The sequence below is a fragment of the Canis aureus genome, chromosome X, assembly GCF_053574225.1.
Source record: "Canis aureus isolate CA01 chromosome X, VMU_Caureus_v.1.0, whole genome shotgun sequence".
Taxonomy (NCBI): domain Eukaryota; kingdom Metazoa; phylum Chordata; class Mammalia; order Carnivora; family Canidae; genus Canis; species Canis aureus.
Window position 1 is genome coordinate 5,889,714 of NC_135649.1, and position 14,941 is coordinate 5,904,654.

The 14,941-nt window shown below is 43.0% G+C and overlaps 1 protein-coding gene and 1 pseudogene across 1 annotated transcript in view; both read left to right on the forward strand.

Moving 5' to 3' along the window:
- Positions 1-14,941, forward strand: part of LOC144308597 (melanoma-associated antigen 10-like) — a 202,684-nt gene that overhangs the window by 122,955 nt on the left and 64,788 nt on the right. The gene's annotated exons all lie outside the window — the stretch shown is intronic.
- On the forward strand, positions 5,436-6,250 carry LOC144308700 (proteasome subunit alpha type-2 pseudogene; annotated as a pseudogene).

The window sequence follows — 14,941 nt, forward strand, 5'->3', positions numbered from 1 at the left end:
CCAACATTTGTTGTTTCCTGTCTTGTTAATTTTCCCCATTCTCACTGGTGTGAGGTGGTATCTCATTGTGGTTTTGATTTATATTTCCCTGATGGCAAGGGATGTGGAGCATTTTCTCATGTGTTTGTTGCCCATGTGTATGTCTTCTTTGTGGAATTTCTTTTCATGTCTTTTGCCCATTTAATGACTGGAATGTTTGGTTCCTTGCTGTTGAGTTTAATAAGTTCTTTATAGATCTTGGATACTAGCCCTTTATCTGATGGGTCATTTGCAAATATCTTCTCCCATTCTTTAGGTTGTCTTTTAGTTTTTTTGACTGTTTTCTTTGCTGTGCAGACACTTTTTATCTTGAATAGGTCGCAATAACTCATTTTTGCTTTTCTTTCCCTTGCCTTCATAGATGTATCTTGCAAGAAGTTGCTGTTGCCACATTCAGAAAGGGTGTTGCCTGTGTTCTCCTATGGGATTTTGATGGAATCTTGTATCACATTTAGATCTTTCATCCATTTTGAGTTTATCTTTGTGTATGGTGTAAGAGAATGGTCTCGTTTCTTTCTTCTGCACGTGGCTGTCCCATTTTCCCAGCACCATTTTTTGAAGAGACTGTGCTTTTTCCAGCGGATAGTCTTTCCTGCTTTGGAATGAAGGTGATGCTGGCCTCATAAATGAGTTTGGAAGTACTCCATCTCTTCCTATCTTTCGGAACAGCTTTAGTTGAATAGGTATAGTTTCTTCTTTAAACGTTTGACAGAATTCCCGTGGGAAGTCATCTGGCCCTGGACTTTTGTGACTTGGGAGGTTTTTGATGATCGCTTCAATTTCCTCCCTGGTTATGGGCTTGCTTCGGTTTTCTATTTCTTCCTGCTGCAGTTTGGGAGTTTGTGGTTTTCCAGAAATGCGTCCATTTCTTCTAGATTGCCTAATTTATTGGTGTACAGTTGCTCATAACATGATTTTAAAATCATTTGTATTTCCTTGGTATTGGTGGGGATCTCTCCTTTTTCATTCATGATTTTATTAATTTGAGTCATTTCTCTTTTGTTTTTAATAAGGCTGGCTCCTGGTTTACCTATCTTATTAATTATTTCAACGAACCAACTCCTGGTTTTGTTGATCTGTTCTACAGTTTTTCTGGTGTCTATTTCATTGAGTTCTGCTCGAATCTTTATTAACTCTCTTCTTCTGCTGGGTGTACGTTTTATTTGCTGTGTCTTCTCCAGTTCCTTTAGGTACAAGGTTAGCTTGTGTATTTGAGGATTTTCTCCAGTTTTTTTCGGGGATGCTTGTATTGTGATGTATTTCCTTCTCAGGACTGCTTTGGCTGCATCCCAAAGATTTTGAATGGTTGTATCTTCATTCTCATTAGTTTCCATGAACCTCTTTGATTCTTCTCTAATTTCCTGGTTTACCCTTTCATCTTTTAGCAGGATGGTCTTTAACCTCCACGTGTTTGAATTTCTTCCAAATTTCTTCTTGTGATTGAGTTCTAGTTTCAAAGCATTATGGTCTGAAAACATGCAGGGGACAATCCCAATCTTTTCGTATCGGTTAAGACCTGATTTGTGACCCAGTATGTGGTCTATTTTGGAGAAAATTCCACATGCACTTGAGAAGAATATGTATTCAGTTGCGTTTGGATGTAAAGTTCTGTAAATATCTGTGAAGTCCATATGGTCCAGTGTGTCATTTAAAGCTCTTGTTTCTTTGGAGATGTTGTTCTTAGGAGATCTGTCATTTGCAGAAGGCACCAAATTGAAGTCTCCCAGTAGAATGTATTATTATCTAAATATGTCTTAACTTTGGTTATTAGTTGATTGATATACTTGGCAGCTCCCACATTACGGGCATAAATATTCATGATTGTTAGGTCTTCTTGTTGCATAGTCGCTTTAAGTATGATATCGCGTCCCTCTTCATCTCTTACTACAGTCTTTGGGATAAACTTTATCTGAAATGAGGATGGCTACCCCTGCTTTCTTTTGTGGGCCATTTGAATGGTACATGGTTCTCCAACCTTTCATTTTCAGGCTGTAGGTGTCCTTAGGTCTAAAATGAGTCTCCTGTACACAACAAATAGATGGGTCTTGCTTTTTTGTCCAGTCTGAAACCCTGCGCCTTTTGATGGGATCATTAAGCCTATTGACATTCAGAGTTACTATTGAAAGGTATGAATTTAGTGTCATCAAAATACCTATTCAGTCCCCGTTTTTGTCGATTGTTTCTTTGGGCATCCTCTTTCATTAACAGAGTCCCCCTTAATATTTCTTGCAGAGCTGGTTTGATGGTCACATATTCTTTCAGTTTCTGCCTATCTTGGAAGCTATTTATCTCTCCCTGTATGCTGAATGAGAGCCTTGCTGGAAAAAGTATTCTTGGCTGCCTGTTCTTCTCATCTAGGACCCTGAATATATCCTGCCAGCCCTTTCTGGCCTGCCAGGTCTCTGTGCAGAGGTATGCTGTTAATCTAGTTGTTCTCCCCATGTAAGTCAGGGATCTCTTGTCTCTTGCTGCTTTAAGGATTTTCTCTTTATCTTTGGAATTGGCAAGTTTCACTATGAATGTCGAGGTGTTGAAAGGTTTTTATTGATTTCAGAGGGGGATCTCTCTATCTCCTGGTTCTGAATGCCTGTTTTCCTCCCCAAGGTAGGGAAGTTCTCAGCTATGATTTGTTCAAATACATATTCTGGTCCTCTGTCCCTTTTGGCACCCTCTGGAACCCCAATTAAATGTAGATTTTTCCTTCTGAGGCTGTCATTTCTTTCCCTTGACCTTTCCTCATGATCTTTTCATTGTTTTTCTCTTATATCCACAGCTTCCTTCCTTGACATCAACCTGTCTTCTATGTCACTCACTCATTCTTCTACCTCCTTAACCCTTGTCGGTAGGACCTCCAGTTTGGATTGCATCCAAACTGCATCCATTTAATTGATTTTTACTTTCGGCCTGATTAGATCTAAATTCTACGTCATGAAGTCTCTTGAATCCTTTATACTTTTTTTCCAGAACCACAAGTAGCTTTATAATTGTGCTTCTGAATTGGATTTCTGACATCAAATTGTAATCCAAATCCTGTAACTCTGTGGGAGAGGGTACTGTTGCTGATTATTTTGTGGTGAGTTCTTTTTCTCGTCATTTTGCTCAGTGCAGTGGCTAAAAATGAGTTGTGTTGGAAAAAGGAAGAAAAAAAAGATAGAAAAAAATAAAAAGCAAACAAAGAAACAAAGAGAAACAAATAAACACAAAAACAAGGAGGGGTATCCTCTGGTTCTATATACTGTAAACCCCTGGAATTGCCCTGGAGCTTTCCATTGCTGCTTGGTCCACAACTTGCTCTTCCCCTGTCCTTCCAGCTGGTCTTCTGTGGGAGGAGCCTGCTGTGCTTTTTCTCAGGTGTGTGCACCTGGGGGAGCTGTGGAGCCCCCTGCCAGGTGCACGGCTCAGTGGGAGCTGTTTACCCTGTGAGGCCTATATCCCTTGGCGGCCTCAACGCTCCCAGGCACAGGTGACACCAGGAGGAACGACCACACTGGTAGCGGCCAGCACTCCAGCCCTGGAGTTAGCTCCTGCTGTAAGGATGGCAGCTCCCAGAATGCACTGGCCTGGATGCCCCGGGGGTGGGGGGCGCTGTCGTGCACAGCTCAGCGGGGCCAGGTGGTAGGAACATCCCCGGTGTCCTGGGCCCTCCCGGCCTCCGCCTGTCCCAGGGAGACCACAGGATAGGGGGCTGTGTCCCCCGTCACCCTGGGCTCCAGTGCCTGCACCACTGGAATCATGCTCCCAGGGCTGCCAAGTAACCTCCACCAGAGCCACCACCTGAGCTGCTCCCGAGGCCCCACTGGACACCCGCTCCAGCCCTTTACCTTGGACCGGGGGTGTGGGGTGCTCTCCCCAAGGCACTCCTGTTCTGTGAGGGACCCCGGGAACCTGGGGGCTCCACTGCCCCTCCTGGGATCCTGCCCGAGGTCCCTGCCAGCACCTTTCTATCCGGGAAGAATCCAGGTGGATTTTTTATCATTCCTGCTTCTCCAGGACTGGGCTTTCCTGTCCCAGGGTCTCTCGCTACCCGCCCCCCTTAGCCCAGCTCCTTGTGGGGCCCCTCCCCCACCGAATTCTTTTTTATTTTTTTTCCCATGGTCCAACCTTGTTAGAAGCGCAAACTCCTCTCTCTGTAGCATTCCCGCCATTCTCTCTGTAAATCAGGGGATGATGTGGGTTTTCAGGACGATTTGAAAGTTATCTAGGTAAGTTGGTGGGGACAGGTGACTTGGGGACCCTACTATTCTGCCATCTTGCCCCGCCCCTCTCGACAACAACAATTTATAATTACAAATGTGTTTGCTTCTGAGAGAGAATAGTTTATTTACTCAGACTCAGATATAAAGGACACAGCCAGGTACATGGCTGAGAGCAGGGACTCTGGACCCAGGCAATGGGGGTTTGAATCCTGACTGCCACTTCCCAGCTTTGGGATCTTGAGGAAGCTCCTGTCCTCACTGTGCCTCAGGTCCCTTATCTATAAACCATGGATAACAGTTGTACTTACCTAATGGAGCCGTTATGAGGACTAAGCCAAGTAATCCATGTAGAGCACATATGACAGACCTGGCACATAGCAAATGCCAAGTGAGTACTCGTGAATGTTGCAAATCCTGGCCTCACTCCACACTCATGTATGGTCTCAGGATAAAGTCAGTCAAGTAACAGAGGGTTCGTAAAGCAGGGGTAATACTTGTACATCACAGAGCTCTGGTGAACCTGAAGCACTTAGCCTCCTGCAGCACATGGTATTGTAGTTACTGTCATCCTTGGGGCTGGCACTGACATCCTCCCTTTTATCCCTCAATGCTCCAGAGGGCACTATTACATCTATCAAATATCGCCCTTTGCCACCATCCAATGGCCAGTTCTAATAAAATCCCTTCATGTCTGGAGCAGGCTTCTGTCATCATCACACGGCACTGTTCATCAGTGTAGGGGTCACAGGCATTTTCTCACTGGAGCCCAAAAGCAGCCTGGGCATTTTGATTGTCCATGACCCTACCGACTTACTGCAGGATACATATATTGCTGTCATCATGATAAAAATAGCAACCTCTTACTAGAACTTTTCAATCTATACAACGGGTAATGGAAATGATCTCATTTGCTAAAGCAAGCAGCAAGGAACAATAGGCTTTGATTCTGGCTTTTGATTGAGCCCAAACCCAACACCTAGGGGGCTGGAGGTCTGGAATTTCTGTCAGAAAACATGGATGGCCCCTTTACCTCTGACTTAAGCTTCCAGTAGCTAAATCTCAGAGTCTAACTTGAATTTCCTCCTGCCATTCGCTTCTGCCACCATTCCAGAATGAAGTGGTCACAAGGAATAATTTGAAACCGGATGTTGACCACTCAGTAGGCTCTTCTCATTTAGATAAATAAGTAGATCAGGCTGTGCTCTGGCACTCCAGGCAAAGATGGTGGAGCGCAGTTACAGCTTTTCACTGACTACATTCAGCCCATCTGGTAAACTTGTCCAGATTGAATATGCATTGGCTGCTGTAGCTGGAGGAGCCCCTTCAGTTGGAATTAAAGCCGCAAATGGTGTGGTATTCGCAACTGAGAAGAAACAGAAATCTATTCTGTATGATGAGTGAAGTGTCCACAAAGTGGAACCAATTACCAAGCACATAGGCCTGGTGTATAGTGGCATGGGCCCAGATTACAGAGTGCTCGTGCACAGAGCTCGAAATCTTGCTCAGCAATACTATCTCGTTTACCAAGAACCCATTCCCACAGCTCAGCTGTGGAATCCTGTGAATATACTAAATTACTAAATTACTAATTACAGAGTTGCTTAAGTGATGCAAGAATACACTCAGTCAGGTGGTGTTCGTCCATTTGGAGTTTCCCTACTAATTTGTGGTTGGAATGAGGGGCGACCGTATTCATTTCAGTCAGATCCATCTGGAGCTTACTTTGCCTGGAAAGCCACAGCAATGGGAAAGAACTATGTGAATGGGAAGACTTTCCTTGAGAAAAGATATAATGAAGACCTGGAACTTGAAGATGCCATTCATACAGCCATATTAACCCTAAAGGAAAGCTTTGAAGGAAAAATGACAGAAGACAACATAGAGGTTGCAATCTGCAATGAAGCTGGATTCAGAAGGCTCACTCCGACTGAAGTTCAGGATTACCTGGCTGCCATAGCATAATAACCAAGTGACTGAGAAATCTGGAATTTCAGATAATCCCTCTACTTAAATATGTTTAAAGTATGTTTTGTTTTGCAGACTTTTTCATACTTATTTCTACATGGTTTAATGGACTGATGTTTTTTTTTGTTCGTTTTACTATCTTTTTATTTTTTTAATTTATTTTTTATTGGTGTTCAATTTATAACATACAGAATAACCCCCTGTGCCCGTCACCCATTCACTCCCACCCCCTGCCCTCCTCCCCTTCTACCACCCCTAGTTCGTTTCCCAGAGTTAGCAGTCTTTACGTTCTGTCTCTCTTTCTGATATTTCCCACACATTTCTTCTCCCTTCCCTTATATTCCCTTTCACTATTATTTATATTCCCCAAAAGAATGAGAACATATAATGTTTGTCCTTCTCCGACTGACTTACTTCACTCAGCATAATACCCTCCAGTTCCATCCACGTTGAAGCAAATGGTGGGTATTTGTCATTTCTAATAGCTGAGTAATATTCCATTGTATACATAAACCACATCTTCTTTATCCATTCATCTTTCGTTGGACACCGAGGCTCCTTCCACAGTTTGGCTATCGTGGCCATTGCTGCTATAAACATCGGGGTGCAGGTGTCCCGGCGTTTCATTGCATTTGTATCTTTGGGGTAAATCCCCAACAGTGCAATTGCTGGGTCGTAGGGCAGGTATATTTTTAACTGTTTGAGGAACCTCCACACAGTTTTCCAGAGTGGCTGCACCAGTTCACATTCCCACCAACAGTGTAAGAGGGTTCCCTTTTCTCCGCATCCTCTCCAACATTTGTGGTTTCCTGCCTTGTTAATTTTCCCCATTCTCACTGGTGTGAGGTGGTATCTCATTGTGGTTTTGATTTGTATTTCCCTGATGGCAAGTGATGCAGAGCATTTTCTCATATGCATGTTGGCCATGTCTATGTCTTCCTCTGTGAGATTTCTGTTCATGTCTTTTGCCATTTCATGATTGGATTGTTTGTTTCTTTGGTGTTGAGTTTAATAAGTTCTTTATAGATCTTGGAAACTAGCCCTTTATCTGATATGTCATTTGCAAATATCTTCTCCCATTCTGAAGGTTGTCTTTGAGTTTTGTTGACTGTATCCTTTGCTATGCAAAAGCTTCTTATCTTGATGAAGTCCCAATAGTTCATTTTTGCTTTTGTTTCTTTTGCCTTCGTGGATGTATCTTGCAAGAAGTTACTATGGCCGAGTTCAAAAAGGGTGTTGCCTGTGTTCTTCTCTAGGATTTTGATGGAATCTTGTCTCACATTTAGATCTTTCATCCATTTTGAGTTTATGTTTGTGTATGGTGAAAGAGAGTGGTCTAGTTTCATTCTTCTGCATGTGGATGTCCAATTTTCCCAGCACCACTTATTGAAGAGACTGTCTTTCTTCCAATGGATAGTCTTTCCTCCTTTATCGAATATTAGTTGCCCATAAAGTTCAGGGTCCACTTCTGGATTCTCTATTCTGTTCCACTGATCTATGTGTCTGTTTTTGTGCCAGGACCACACTGTCTTGATGACCACAGCTTTGTAGTACAACCTGAAATCTGGCATTGTGATGCCCCCAGATATGGTTTTCTTTTTTTAAATTCCCCTGGAAAAAAAAATAAAAATAAAATAAAATAAAATTCCCCTGGCTATTCGGGGTCTTTTCTGATTCCACACAAGTCTTAAAATAATTTGTTCTAACTCTCTGAAGAAAGTCCATGGTATTTTGATAGGGATTGCATTAAACGTGTATATTGCCCTGGGTAACATTGACATTTTCACAATATTAATTCTGCCAATCCATGAGCATGGAATATTTTTCCATCTCTTTGTGTCTTCCTCAATTTCTTTCAGAAGTGTTCTATAGTTTTGAGGGTATAGATCCTTTACATCTTTGGTTAGGTTTATTCCTAGGTATCTTATGCTTTTGGGTGCAATTGTAAATGGGATGCAAAAATTCTCAACAAGATACTGGCCAATAGGATCCAACAGTACATTATGAAAATTATTCACCATGACCAAGTAGGATTTATCCCTGGGACACAAGGCTGGTTCAACACCCGTAAAACAATCAATGTGATTCATCATATCAGCAAGAGAAAAACCAAGAACCATATGATCCTCTCATTGGATGCAGAGAAAGCATTTGACAAAATACAGCATCCATTCCTGATCAAAACTCTTCAGAGTGTAGGGATAGAGGGAACATTCCTCGACATCTTAAAAGCCATCTATGAAAAGCCCACAGCAAATATCATTCTCAATGGGGAAGCACTGGGAGCCTTTCCCCTAAGATCAGGAACAAGACAGGGATGTCCACTCTCACCACTGCTGTTCAACATAGTACTGGAAGTCCTAGCCTCAGCAATCAGACAACAAAAAAACATTAAAGGCATTCAAATTGGCAAAGAAGAAGTCAAACTCTCCCTCTTCGCCGATGACATGATACTCTACATAGAAAACCCAAAAGACTCCACCCCAAGATTGCTAGAACTCATACAGCAATTCGGTAGCGTGGCAGGATACAAAATCAATGCCCAGAAGTCAGTGGCATTTCTATATACTAACAATGAGACTGAAGAAGGAGAAATTAAGGAGTCAATCCCATTTACAATTGGACTGATGTTTTTAAAACGATACTTATAAATCATAATAAACTGTTAAATCCAACTTCTAGCTTTTTAGGAGTTAGTAAAATTTTAAAATAGTGATTTCCTGCTTTTTATCACATTGACTTCTGGAAACTACACTGCAGAGCAGAAGGGTGAACTCATTCTTCATGCAATTTTGGTTCAGTCAAGTCTTGGTATATTCTTTACTGTCAGATATTGTCTGTCAGTAAAGCAGAACTGCTTTTAGTAAACATCATTGCATTTACAGCTGAGAGAAGCTCTAGGATTCATGAGATAAGACGGATAGCATAGGTGTTTTGTAGGCATCGTTAGATGTGGATCAGTGAAACCCCAGGACAGTGACATTGTACTAGAGCTATGAAGGGTGCTAAGCTGAAGGGTTTCCTATGGGAGATCCGTGATGTAAGTAAATAAAAAATGGTTTATTGGTTGGTTTGTCCATCACAAGTAGGTAAATATTTAAAAGGAGCCCCTCAGGTTCTATTAGACTTCTTACACCCAAGGATGAACCTTAAGTGCTGGAAATAAAATCCTAATACTTAAACATCAAAAAAAAGATAAATAATAAGTAGATCAATAGCCTGATATGTGCGTGTCACACCCAAATACTCATGCATATCTTTCCACCACCCCGTCATGATTTATGAGTCAAGCAGCACAAGCCACGTGTTATGTTTGCTGACCTTCAAACACATCCTGTGGTTACTTGAGATATAGTTGGGAGCCTTGGCCTAGATGGAAAATTGATGTCAACAGGATTCTCATATTTGGGATCAGCCTCTAAATAGTTCTATCATGTCTCTCTTCTTCTAAACCTACACTTGGGTTTTCCCATACATCTGCTCCCCTCGTATGTGAGGATGCATGCTGCTTTCTGGTCCTTGCTGTTATCCCAGAACAGACAAAAGAGCTCAGCACCTGAAAAGGCAGTTCCCTGCAGGGAAGAGGTACCAGTAAGAGGAGCCAGACAGGCAGCTCTCTGTGAGGTTTCCAGAGAAACAGCTGTTGCAAGTCATTCCAATTCTGTTTAAGGGACCCCAAACCAGTTGCTTTCAAATTAGTTGTAAATACATTAAAACTGTTTGCTACTCAAAATTTCCCAGCATCTTAAGGAACCTTCGCGAGTCCTGCCATGAGGTTTCATTCCTGAATCGTGTCAAGTGCTGCCACACTGCCTGGCACATTGGAGGGAGCAGATAAACTGTGACCCAAGTTCATGGGAGATGCCAGCTCATGGAAGAGCTAAAGGAAACAAAGAGCATCTTGGTAGATGTGCCCACAACTTAGGCTTTGTTTCACTTACAGAATGTAAACTGCTTCTTTCACCGTCTCTACCACCTTGGTTTCTAGATGTGTATGATGTTAGACCTGGAAGAGCCCTTAGAGACTGTATCAGTTGGGAAAGCCTACATTATGCTGTGCCCCTCACCCCGTGCATTTTCTGACCCAACCTTCTATTGTTCTGCTGCTCACTCCTGATTTATCTACTATTTATATACTACTGGTTCTCTTTCTCTGGTTGAACTCTTAACTGCTACAACACCTATAGGATGGGTAAAATAAAATAGGATAAATGTTGGAAGGAAGCGAAGACATTGGAACCCACATATATTGCTGTTGGGAATGTAAAAGAATGCACCTACTTTGAAAAGCACTTAGAAAGATCCTAAGAAAGTTAAACACAAAGTTATCACATGACCTAGAAATTCCATTCCTACGTATATACGCAAGAGAAGTGAAACACACGTTCACACAAATTTGTGTGTCTGAATATTCACAGCAGTGTTTTTCATAATATCCTGAATGCGGAAACAACTCAAGTGTACATCAACAGATGGGTAAAGAAAATGTCGTACTATGTCATAAAATGACTACTCATGCATTCAAAAGGAATGAACTAAACACATAAGATAAAAAAAAAAATGAAGGCGGGACTGATACTTTCTTCTACATGGATCAAACTTTAAAATATTCTGCTAAGTTAAAGTCCCCAAAACAGGCAAATCCACAGATGTGGAAAGGAGACCAGTTACTGCCAGAAGTTTTGGGTAAAAGTGAATGATTCCTAATGGCTATGGAAGTCATTTAAGTCATTCCTTAAAAGGAATGACTCTTTTTGGGGTAATGAAAATATTCTAGAGTCAGACAGTGGTGATGGATTTAAAATCCTGTGAATATACTAAAATTACTAAATTACATATTTTAAAGGGGTGGATTTAGTTATGTGAATTATACCTAAATAAAAGTATTATTAATAAAAAAAGAAGGTGGTTCTCCTACTTGGGGTCTAAGAATGAGATGCAGTCTCCTACTCAAAAACTTTAATTTCTGTCATTTGGGAGTGTGTGGATGGGCTGCCTTTTATGGCAGGAGCAGCAAGGCTCTTATACCTGCAATTCTTTTTTTATTTGTTTTAAAGATTTTATTTATTTATTCATGAGAGTTACAGAAAGAGGCAGAGACACAGGCAGAGGTAGAAGGAGACTCCATGCTGAGTGATGAGTACCAATGTGGGACTCGATTCCAGGACCCCGAGATCATGACCTGAGCCGAAGGCACATGCTCCACCATTGAGCCACTCAGGTACCCTACCCACGTTTCAACAGTGCTAAGGCATAGGGGGAATTCAGTCATTGACTATAAGATTCCCCCTTCAAGAGACGACTTGCTGCCCTGCCTCAAATATTATGATTCGCTGATAGTCCCTATCAACTTCTATGTGTTCTGTCTTTACGATATAGCCAAAGTCAGAATCTTCTAAGGATGGCCACTGGTCAATGACTAAGCAATGAGTTTTAGCCAGGACCACATACTTCTGAAAGCGAGGACCAGCTAGTGACTGAATAATCCAGGGGTTCACTTTAGCAAACCTATAGTCAGATCATTCAAGAAAAGAGAAGTGTCAAATTATTCAAATAAAGAATGAAAGAGTAGACAATATACATATAAAAAGGATTAGGGAAGAGGAGGGGCAAGATGGCGGAGGAGTAGGGTCCCCAAATCACCTGTCCCCACCAAATTACCTAGATAACCTTCAAATCATCCTGAAAATCTACGAATTCGGCCTGAGGTTTAAAGAGAGACCAGCTGGAATGCTACAGTGAGAAGAGTTCGCGCTTCGATCTAGGTAGGAAGACAGGGGGAAAAAGAAACAAAGAAACAAAAGGCTTCCAAGGGGGAGAGGCTCTGCGAGGAGCCGGGCTGAGGCCGGGGCGAGTGTCCCCAGGACAGGAAAGCCCCGTCCCTGGAGAAGCAGGAGCTGCACCGACCTTCCCGGGCGGAAAGGGGCTCGCAGGGAGTTGGAGCAGGACCCAGGAGGGCGGGGATGCCCTCGGGCTCCCGGGGACAGTAACAGCAACTGCGCGCCCAGGAGAGTGCGCCGAGCTCCCCAAGGGCTGCAGCGCGCACGGCGGGACCCGGAGCAGCTCGGAGGGGGGAGGGGGCGGCTCCGCGGAGGGGGCTGTGGGGCGGGAGCAGCTCGGAGGGGCTCCGGCGGCAGCTCCACGGAGGGGGCTGCGCGGCCCGGGAGCAGCTCAGAGGGGCTCGGGCGGCGGCTCTGTGGAGAAGCAGCTGCGCGGCCGGGAGCGCGAATCCAACAGCGCAGGCCGGGAGCACAGGGCGCCAGGACACAGCCCAGGATCCGGCCTCCCCCCGGGACAGGCAGAGGCCGCGAAGGCCCAGGACAGCAAGGACGCTCCTGCCCCGAGCTGAGCAGATCAGCGGCCCCGCCCCCGGAGCCTCCAGGTCCTGCAGACGGAGAGCTCTGTAGTTACTGTGGGGGCTGAATACAGGGCTCCAGAGCTGCCGCAGCCACTGGGGTTGTTCCTCCTGGGGCCTCACGAGGTAAACAACCCCCACTGAGCCCTGCACCAGGCAGGGGGCAGAGCAGCTCCCCCAAGTGCTAACACCTGAAAATCAGCACATCAGGCCCCTCCCCCTGAAGACCAGCTGGACAGACAAGATCCAGGGGAAGTCAAGGGACTTAAAGTATACAGAATCAAAGATACTCCCCCGTGTTTTTTGTTTTTTCTTTTGTTGTTTTGTTTTTGTTTTGTTTTTGTTTGTTTGTTTTTATTTCTGATTGCGTCCCCCAGCCCCTTTTTTCCCTTTCTTTCTTTTTCTTTCTCTTTTTCTTCTCTTTTTTCCTTTTTTTCTTCCTTTTTTCTTTTTTCTTTTTCTCTTTTCTTTCCTTCTTTCTCTCCTCTCTTTTGCTCATTTTCCAATACAATTTGTTTTTGGCCACTCTGCACTAAGCAAAATGACTAGAAGGAAAACCTCACCTCAAGAGAAAGAATCAGAAACAGTCCTCTCTCCCACAGATTTACAAAATCTGGATTACAATTCAATGTCAGAAAGCCAATTCAGAAGCACTATTACACAGCTACTGGTGGCTCTAGAAAAAAGCATAAAGGATTCAAGAGACTTCATGACTGCAGATTTTAGATCCAATCAGGCAGAAATTAAAAATCAATTGAATGAGATGCAATCCAAACTAGAAGTCCTAACAACAAGGGTTAACGAGGTGGAAGAACGAGTGAGTGACATAGAAGACAAGTTGATGGCAAAGAGGGGAACTGAGGAAAAAAGAGACAGACAATTAAAAGACCATGAAGACAGATTAAGGGAAATAAACGACAGCCTGAGGAAGAAAAACCTACGCATAATTGGGGTTCCCGAGGGTGCCGAAAGGGACAGACGGCCAGAATATGTATTTGAACAAATCATAGCTGAAAACTTTCCTAATCTGGGAAGGGAAACAGGCATTCAGATCCAGGAAATAGAGAGATCCCCCCCTAAAATCAATAAAAACCGTTCAACACCTCGACATTTAATAGTGAAGCTTGCAAATTCCAAAGATAAAGAGAAGATCCTTAAAGCAGCAAGAGACAAGAAACCCCTGACTGTTTTGGGGAGGAATATTAGGGCAACAGCAGACCCCTCCACAGAGACCCGGCAGGCCAGAAAGGGCTGGCAGGATATATTCAGGGTCCTAAATGAGAAGAACATGCAACCAAGAATACTTTATCCAGCAAGGCTCTCATTCAAAATGGAAGGAGAGAAAAAGAGCTTCCAAGAAAGGCAGGAACTGAAAGAATATGTGACCTCCAAACCAGCTCTGCAAGAAATTTTAAGGGGGACTCTTAAAATTCCCCTTTAAGAAGAAGTTCAATGGAACAATCAACAAAAACAAGGACTGAATAGATATCATGATGACACTAAACTCATATCTGTCAACAGTAACTCTGAACATGAATGGACATAATGACCCCATCAAAAGGCGCAGGGTTTCAGACTGGATAAAAAAACAGGACCCATCTATTTGCTGTTTACATGAGACTCATTTTAGACAGAAGGACACCTACAGCCTGAAAATAAAAGGTTGGAGAACCATTTACCATTCAAAAGGTCCTCAAAAGAAAGCAGGGGTAGCCATCCTTATATCAGATAAACTAAAATTTACCCCAAAGACTGTAGTGAGAGATGAAGAGGGACACTATATCATACTTAAAGGATCTATCCAACAAGAGGACTTAACAATCCTCAATATATATGCCCCGAATGTGGGAGCTGACAAATATTTAAATCAATTAATAACCAAAGTGAAGAAATACTTAGATAATAATACACTTATACTTGGTGACTTCAATCTAGCGCTTTCTACCCTCGATAGGTCTTCTAAACACAACATTTCCAAAGAATTGAGAGCTTTAAATGATACACTGGACCAGATGGATTTCACAGATATCTACAGAACTTTACATCCAAACTCAACTGAATACACATTCTTCTCAAGTGCACATGCAACTTTCTCCAGAATAGACCACATACTGGGCCACAAATTGGGTCTGAACCGATACCAAAAGATTGGGATCGTCCCCTGCATATTCTCAGACCATAATGCCTTGAAAGTAGAACTAAATCACAATAAGAAGTTTGGAAGGACTTCAAACACGTGGAGGTTAAGGACAATCCTGCTAAAGATGAAAGGGTCAACCAGGAAATTAAGGAAGAATTAAAAAGATTCATGGAAACTAATGAGAATGAAGATACAAAGGTTCAAAATCTTTGGAATGCAGCAAAAGCAGTCCTTAGGGGGAAATAC